Consider the following 8,419-nt stretch of genomic DNA (forward strand, 5'->3'; position numbering starts at 1 on the left):
TGACTGTATGTATATTTGTGCACTGTACAGCTAGCTGCCTGGTGCCTGTTGGGGTCAGAAGAGGGCATTGGATCCTCTGAGACTGAACGGTTGAGAATGCCCCGTGGGTGCTGGGAGCCCAATCTGGGTCCTCTGCAAAAGCAAGTGCTCCTAACCATTGAGCTAACTCTCTGCACCTAGCACTTTTAATTGTGGCCAGTGCTTGCAGTTCATACCCTTCCTCTCTGCTGTGTTCCCCTCTTTCTCCTCCAACCTTTAGTTCAAGAACCTTGGTCCATATTGGGCGCTGAATTCTCAAGGCAAATGGGAGTCAGGAACGTGACAGATATACAATCACCGCTTACTGAATAAAACGGAATAGCGAGTTCTAAAAATCAACTGGAGTTATGCCCCAAACGCATTCCCTTTCTGGGAGAAAAGGACGGACTCACAAGATGAGAAGCGAAGTAATCAAACTGTACTTCAGCCAATCCCACCCATAAAGTAAGAACCCTGGCCACCTTCCTCTCCTGAGGCCTGTACTAGAATCTCTTATAGACATTTCTTCTGTTATTCCCACCTCGACCCCCAGGAACCTTATTCTTATTTTACCAAGGGATCAAAGAGTTTTTGATGATTCCAAGAGACTGATTTATCCTGCATTCTCTCTCTATCCAAAACTACTTATCTTGGCCGCCCGCTCCTTCCCCTCATGCCCCGCCCAGTCGCACCTCCGGGACAAAATCACGCTACTTTGCTCCCACTTGGAGTTCGCAGTCTTTGTCACCCCCTCGTAAACCAAAGCGAAAAGCGACAGCGGGGTAGGTAGAGCAAATCAGAACACACACTGAACCCACAGGCGCCCCGAGGCCCGCTGGGCTCCGCCCACTGACGCACGCCCCGCCCCGGTGCCCTAGCAACAGGTAAACAGTGCGAGGTTCGGCCGCGTTAGAGCGCTCGACAGCGGGCTGTCTGAGTGCCTCGGGGCCGAGCCCCGGGAGTGGGGTGAGGCAAACCTTGTCTACCAGCATCTGCGCCTCCGCACACCGCGAAGGCGCTCAATTGGAGGTGCGGCCACGGCCGGGGCAGGCGGCAATACGCGGGTGAGAGCGCTCGCGGAGGCGAGGGAAGCCTCAGGAACCGGGCCTGAGGACTGCGGGGAAATAGGGGTTGAGGGGGAGGAAATGCGGTGCCTGGATTTCGAGACTCGGGGCTGGTGTCACAATCACCTTCTCAGCTGAGAAAGATATGACTATGGAAATACCCATCTTAAAGCGGGAGGTTTGCAAGGGCTCGCCTTAACCCGGGTAAGCCTTTGAGACCTGGGTCCTCTGTCATTCCCCACTGGGTACACTTCAACCCAGTATAAGAGGGCAGTCTGAGAGGGACTTAAGATGCTCTGTATCTGATGGACAGCAGCAGCAGATTCAGGCTGTGCCCTTTCTGTGAGATTGGTTCTAGTCCCTTGGCTCTGGGGGATTGGAGAAGGTGCTTTGGCGTTTGGATAATAGAAGATCAGCAGCGAGTTTTGAAGCCCCCCCCCCCCCCCGCAAACTAAGTACATTCCAATGAAGGACTGTCCAGGCTGCCCTGAGTTGTGTGGTGGAATTCTTTACGTGTAATAGAAAAAGGATTGGCCCTTGGGGGGCAGGGGGATGCATCCACACTACATCTAACCCAATCCTACCCTACCCGCTTCTGCCAGAATCCCTCCTGTTCTTCAGCCCGCATCCTGCAATTGGTAGCCTCCTTCCCAGCCTCATTTTTCTTTCTAGAGTGCCTCTTTCCGCAGTCCTCAGGAACTCACTGTTGGACTTGTCGCTCAGCACCCGTGGTAAAAGGGGCCTTAACTTCTGGCACAACTGTGGTTTTATCATCTCTGCTTATTTCCCGGACTAGACCCGCGTTGTTTTCCTTTACCTGCCCTATCGCAATTACTGACCGTTTTATCTCCTAGAGTAGAAATACCCGCTGCTTCCTGCAGTACCTTAAGTACCCATAGCCCATTGCACCACGCTCGAGGTGCCCCGCCTGCCTTGCTCTCCCTTTAGCCTGCAGTTTGGAATGTTGTCTAGTGAGCCTGTGGTTCTTCCGCCTTCTTCTGGAACTAAGGATAGTATTAAGTGAAAGTGCCGACTCCTGACTTAAATTTCTAGGCCGTTCTTTTTCCAGGCCCTGGAAAGTGAAGAATAACTTTCAAAGCCCTCGACACTAATGGCTTCTTCATGCTCTTGGTATAAATGTCCGGCTTGTTAGTTTACAGAGGCTGAAGCTCTCGTCACTTGCTTTCCAGACTTGATCTCCCCTCCCCCCACCGTCCATCCCCATCCCACCCTCACCTGGCTTGCTTGTGGACACCCACTCTGACCCTGTTTGATCGCTTTATCTCTGCATAGCCTCTCCAACCTCGAAGCTCCTATCCGGGCTGTTTGCCCTGCCTACAAACTCCCTAACCCTTGAGCCCCCTCTTCAGGACGGCTCCTAGTATCCCAGCCTGCCCTACACATGATGCCAGATGCCCCCTCCCCCCAAGCATAGTTGTTTCTTCGTCAATGTGTCTGTGATAAAAGGTTGGTGTCTTCTTTCCCTCACTGGACTATGAGCCTCCTGAGGACAGCAACCCAGATCTCCTTCCTAGCAGATCTGTGTCTGGTACAGAGACAGGAACGCAGCAGGCCATTGGAAATACGTGTTAAATGGACAAAAGGGGAGTTTTGAAATTGAGGACAGCTGAGAGATGTGTTTGCCGCCTTCAGCCTGCACACCTGCATTGCGTCTGTACTGATTGCTCCCTGGACGGACAGAGCAAACACCTGAAGAAACAGTGTAAGGGGAGGAGGGCTTATTCAGGGTCACACTCAGGTTTCAGTCCCTGGTGGTGGAGAAGGCAGTGGAGAGCCCCACAGTAGCTGTTCACACGGTGGCAGGTCGGAACGCAGAAAGGGTAGGGCCACTTCTGCTACCTAGCTCCACCCCCTAAGGTCTCCTCGAGGCCCTCTTGGGAATAAACAATCGAAACTGTGAACCTGTTAGGGGCATTTCAGATTCGAACCAACACACCATCTGACTGTAATTCCTTATTCACTCAGCAAATGCCGTTCTTCCTTGCAGTGTGCCAAGTCATGGTTTAGGCTAAGGAATTCGGTGGTAAACTCACAACCCCTGGATTGCTATCAATTACGGTCAATATTAAGTAGATGCAGTGGTTTTAATGTGAACTATCCCCCATAGACACAGATACTTGAATGCTTGGTCTCCAGTTAGAGTGCTGTTTAGGGACGCAGTGCAGCGGCCCTGGAGGAAGTCTGTCGCTCTGGGTGGGTGCTCTGAGATCTCATAGCTTCCCCTCTCTTCCACTTCTCTCTGCTTCTAGCCCTGGCCATGCCTCTCCAGTAGGAAGTCTCCCTCTGTAAGGCAAAAGTAATCTCACTGCTCTGTTTTTAGTCTTAGTGTTTTATCACAGCAAAAGAAAAGTAAAAATGCCTAAGGTGAGGACTCAGAAGAAAAGGATACTTCGGAGACAAAGGCCTTGTGGGTAGTTTACAGATGGGTCGACTGTGTGAGTACTTGGAGCCAACACCATCAACCACAGAGGTGTAGCCAAGTAGTCTTCCTTAGGGCATTTGTAAGGTTTTTAATTGTGTTCTGACCAAGGATGGAGCCCCAGGGTTGCACTGAGCCAACCAAAGGACTGGGTGGTTGCTGCTAAGATCGGCTGAGGGGTTAAGGTGCTCTCAATACGTTCCCCATATAGGATATATCATTATCAGCTTATGTATGTATGTATGTATGTATGTATGTATGTATGTATGTATGTATGTATTTACTTCTGACGTAGACTCTCACTGTGCAGCCCTAGCTGCCTTGGAACTCATCACATAGATCAGGCTGGCCTTGAACTCCCAGAGTTCCACCTGTGTCTGCCTCCTGAGGGCTGAGGGTAAAGGCCTGCCCTTCCCTCCCTCCCCTGCTGATTTATATCACTCATTTAATTACCCTGAATTTCGTCTACTAGTTACTCATTCCATGGCTCCATTCTGCAGTCGCACCACAATATGTTTATCGGTTTGCTTGCCGATGAGCATTTGCGAGAGTTCAGTTCCTACATTTGCTCCCCATTACTCGATTTTATGACGGGATATATATGGAGCCCTATACTCGGCATGCATTACAGGTCTTGTAGGTTTCGTCTATGCTTAATGTCTAACAATGTTGAGTGTCTGTTCATGTGCTCCTTTCCCATGTCTCCTCAGGAAAGTATTCATTTGAATATTTTGCTGATTTTTATTGGGTGGTTCTCTTAACTACTCTGTTTCGGGCATCTTTGTTATGGATGTAGAACTCTATCATATGCTTTAGAGGTATTTTCTCCCAGTCTCTGGCTTACTGTTAATTAGCATTAATACCTATAGGTAAGCAGACATTTTACGTTTTGGCTGCAAGCTCAGCAACTTGTTCTTCATGACATGTTAGGTACTTCCTGTCTCTATGATTGAATACCATGGCAAACCTTAGAGGAGAGGGGTTTTATTGTGGCTTCTAGTTCCAAAGGCTAGAACTGGGGAAGGCATGGTTATCAGAGTGTGAATCAGCTGGGAGTCAGGAAGAAGAAAACAAATGGAACCCCGCTGTAAAACCTCCAAGTACCCAGCCCCACCCAGCCCCACCCATTTTTCCCTCCTACAGGAGGGGAGGTCAGCATCTGTCCCAAACAGCCCCACCAGCAGCTGGAAACCAAGTGTTGAAACACACAGACCTCGGGGACATTTCATAGGCAAACCACAGCACAGGAGCTGTGGTTCTGATGTTATATCCAAGAAGAAATCTTTGCCAAACTGAAGGCCATAAGACTCTAAACATTTTGTAATTTGGGGTTTTATATTTAGGTCTATGATCAAGTTTAAGGGTTTTGTTTGGTTGGTTGGTTGATGTGGTTCAAATATTAATTGGGATCCTTGTTTTTGTATTTTGCTTATAGACCGTCATTATTCCAGCACCCATATACTGTAGCACAGCAGTCCTTAGCCTTCCTAATGCCGAGGCCCTTTCATACAATTCCTCATGTTGTGGTGACCCCCAAACCATAAAATTATTTTCACTGCTACTTCATAATCTTGTTGCTGCATGAATTGTAATGTAAATATCTGTGGCAACGCACAGGTCGTGAATGGCTGCTGTAGAGAAACAGACAATCCTGACTTTGTTTTTCCTGAAAATTCCCCTCATAACATGTATGCATCTATTTCTGGGCTCTCTTTTTTATTATTATTATTATTTTATGTAAATGAGGCTCTAACTTCCTGTACACTTCCATGTCAGAAGAGGGCATCGGATCCCGTTACAGATGGTTGTGAGCCACCGTGTGGTTGCTGGGGATTGAACTCAGGACCTCTGGAAGAGCAGTCGGTGCTCTTAACCGCTGAGCCATCTCTCCAGCCCTTAAACAAATTCTTAAAGCCTTCCTTTATCTTATGCCCTTTGCAATTCCGTCTGAACTTTGGAATCGGTTTGCCAATTTCTAAGAATGTCAAATTTGACTGAACCTTATGGTACACACTTTTAATCCCAGAACTCAGGAGGCAGAGGTAGGTGGATCTCTCTGAGTTTGAGGCCAGCCTGGTTTATATGGTGAGACCCCATCTATAAAAGAAAAAAAAACAAAACAAAACAAAACTAAAACTGTTTAACAGAAAAAAAAAAGTTAAACCATTCTCAACCCATTTTAAAGATTAAGACCTGTGTGCGTGCACACACATTTTGTTACAGTTTTGCCAGGCGAGCCATTGACCACTGACAATCAAGAAAGTATAAAATTATGAAAGAGAGCTAACATTCAAAATCTTGAAGAACTTACTCCACAGTGTGCCTCCTGTATCCTGGGGAGAGGTTTTCCCAGCAGAATGCAGTCTTCTGGACTTTGTAAAATTTGTTTTGATTTATTTTCTCCTTTTTACAAGATTTATTACATGTGTGTGCATGCACATGTGTGTCTGTTTGTCTGTCTGTGTGTGCATATGTCTGCAGGTGTCCTCAGGCTCCAGAAGGCTTGTCAGATCCCTTGGAGTTATAAGCAGCTGTGAATTTCAATCCCATGTGGATGCTGGGAACTGAACTTGGTCCTCAGGACAAGCACCATGTGCTCTTAGCCACTGAGCCATCTCCCCAGCCCTACCACCTGTATTCACTCACTACATTATTTCTCATATTCCCTCCTGAAAATAGTGTCTAGGAATATACTACATTTCACCCGAGGGGAAAATATTTTGCTATTTTAAACACATTAACTGTTTTGTTTGTTTAAATTGGGACATTTTGAGTAAAAGTTTAAGAACAAGCCATCTTTTTTATGTAAATACTTAGCCTCGGCTAAGCCTTGATGATATGAACGTCCTCCCTCTTCCCTAGTCAGAGGAGACACGTTAGTTAGAGATGCTCTCCCATCAATCACTTTCTGTATGTGCGAGGCGAACACAGGACATAGAGAAGTGCAGCTTGGTTGTGCACACTCATTAAACAACGACAACAACTTTGCAACGGTTTATTGGTGAAGCATGAAAGTCTCCACTCACTTTTCCTAGAGGTTTCTGACTTCATCATCTAGTCACAAAAGTAGGGTCTAAGCCTGCTGGATGTCACGCACCCTGCATACCTGCCCACCTGCAAGCACAGCTTTGTGGTGAGGAAGATGACAAGCATCATTTGCTTTCAGACCCTGAGTCTCCCATCTTGTATCCGTGTCTCACTTAAGTCTCACAGCTGCTTATGTCGGAAGCGCTCACATAACAAAGACCAAAATATGTATTTGTCTCCTGGACGCATAATTTGTTTTAAATTTAATTTTTAGTATGCAGCCCTCCAGAGAAATAATCAAGAATAATTTGGTAAAATGGACTCACACAGATCCACTCCTTGGGTTCAGACAGCAGCAAGAGCATACGGGCTGTGTGGTTCCTGTTTTTCGGTGGGGAGGGGAGAGAGCAGAAGAGTTGGACAGTACATCTCTAGTCTTTGAGTTTTGTCTCTACAGTTTTAGCGTACATCTTTGAGACATGTGCCGTGTCTTTTTGCAGCTTAAGCAAATCAGAATGCAACAAAGTGCCACATAAGAAAGGGCCATGGGTCCTTTTAAGTAAGAGCTGCTTAGCAAGCATTTGTCAGAGTCAATGGCATATGATGCTTCCCGCTCCAGGCAAGCATTTTTTTAATGATATGTAATATTTATATGTACATATGCAGCACAATAATGTGGTACATATAGACATCAGATGGGGCTAGCCTTTTCTCTCCTCCAACACTAACCGACTCTGTGTTGGGAATCATCAGATGCTTAGTTATTTTGGACACATAAATGTATTTGTTGTGGCAGTTTGCGTCCCTCCCCCCACCCATTTAGGCTTTTATTCCCCTTTAAAGTCCCTAAGGAAAAGTGGAAAACTGATTCCAGGCAGGCCTTGATGGTGCACGCCTTTGATCCCTGCACTTGGGAGACAGAATCAGACAGATCTGTGTGAGTTCAAGGCCAGCCAGGCAGGTCTACATGGTGAGACCCCATATCAAAAAAAAAAAAAAAAAATCACATCAAGGTGACAGAAAGTAATTTTCTTCCCATGTTTGTACTTGTCTTTGAAAGGCAGGTAAAAGGAAGAAAAGAAAAGGCCGGGGCAAGGCCGGGAAGAAGCAGAAGCAGAAGAAGCCGGAAGTAGACATCCTCAGCCCGGCAGCCATGTTGAACCTATACTACATCGCTCACAATGTTGCCGACTGCCTGTATCTGCGTGGCTTCCCTTGGCCAGGCGCTCCCAAAGGGAAAAGGGGGAAAAAATAAGATTTAGGTGGTAGAATTCAAAGCATGCCTTGGTCTCAAAGAACAGAAAGTAGGAGAATGCATTTAGGGTACCTCAAGGACTGCGGGCAAGCGGGCTCTAACAGCCAAGTAGAAACATGTAGCCACTGTACTTTTCTGTGGTAAATAATGACAAACATTTTTATTTCCACAGCTGAGCCAGGCAATAGGTAAGCCACTTTGTTTTTTCAGAAGTAACCAGGAAAACCAAACCCAAGTAGTTCATAAAGGCTACCCTGGCATTGGTAGTGTTTTTTTTTTTAAATATTATACTCATAAATCTAGACTGAATTAAACCTTGTTCTCAGAAGGCAGCTCCAGGTTGCATGAGTCGTTTTCTTTTGTGAGAGCTGGCTCAGAGAGGCAGAGAGCTCAGGCCTAACTTGTAAGCACGTTTTCTGCTGTGGTTTGGTTTGGGGTCTCTCTCTCTCTCTCTCTCTCTCTCTCTCTCTCTCTCTCTCTCTCTCTCTCTCTCTCTCTCTCAACGATGGGAATGAGCCTAGGGCCTCTGCTCAGAAAGAGCTCTGCCATTAAACTACTCCTCGCTACCCCCCCCCCCTTTTAACAAAATTGAAATAAATAACTTGTTTTAATAAA

The 8,419-nt window shown here is 46.7% G+C and overlaps 1 pseudogene across 2 annotated transcripts; it reads left to right on the forward strand.

Moving 5' to 3' along the window:
• Positions 1-929: 929 nt before the first annotated feature.
• Positions 930-8,419, forward strand: Smkr1-ps1 (small lysine-rich protein 1, pseudogene 1; annotated as a pseudogene). 2 transcript variants are annotated; one of them, NR_199196.1, is given in 2 exon segments: positions 930-1,082; positions 7,610-8,419. The product of NR_199196.1 is annotated as a small lysine-rich protein 1, pseudogene 1, transcript variant 1 (transcript).

The sequence above is a fragment of the Rattus norvegicus genome, chromosome 4 (assembly GCF_021556685.1).
Source record: "Rattus norvegicus strain SHRSP/BbbUtx chromosome 4, alternate assembly SHRSP_T2T, whole genome shotgun sequence".
Lineage (NCBI taxonomy): Eukaryota > Metazoa > Chordata > Mammalia > Rodentia > Muridae > Rattus > Rattus norvegicus.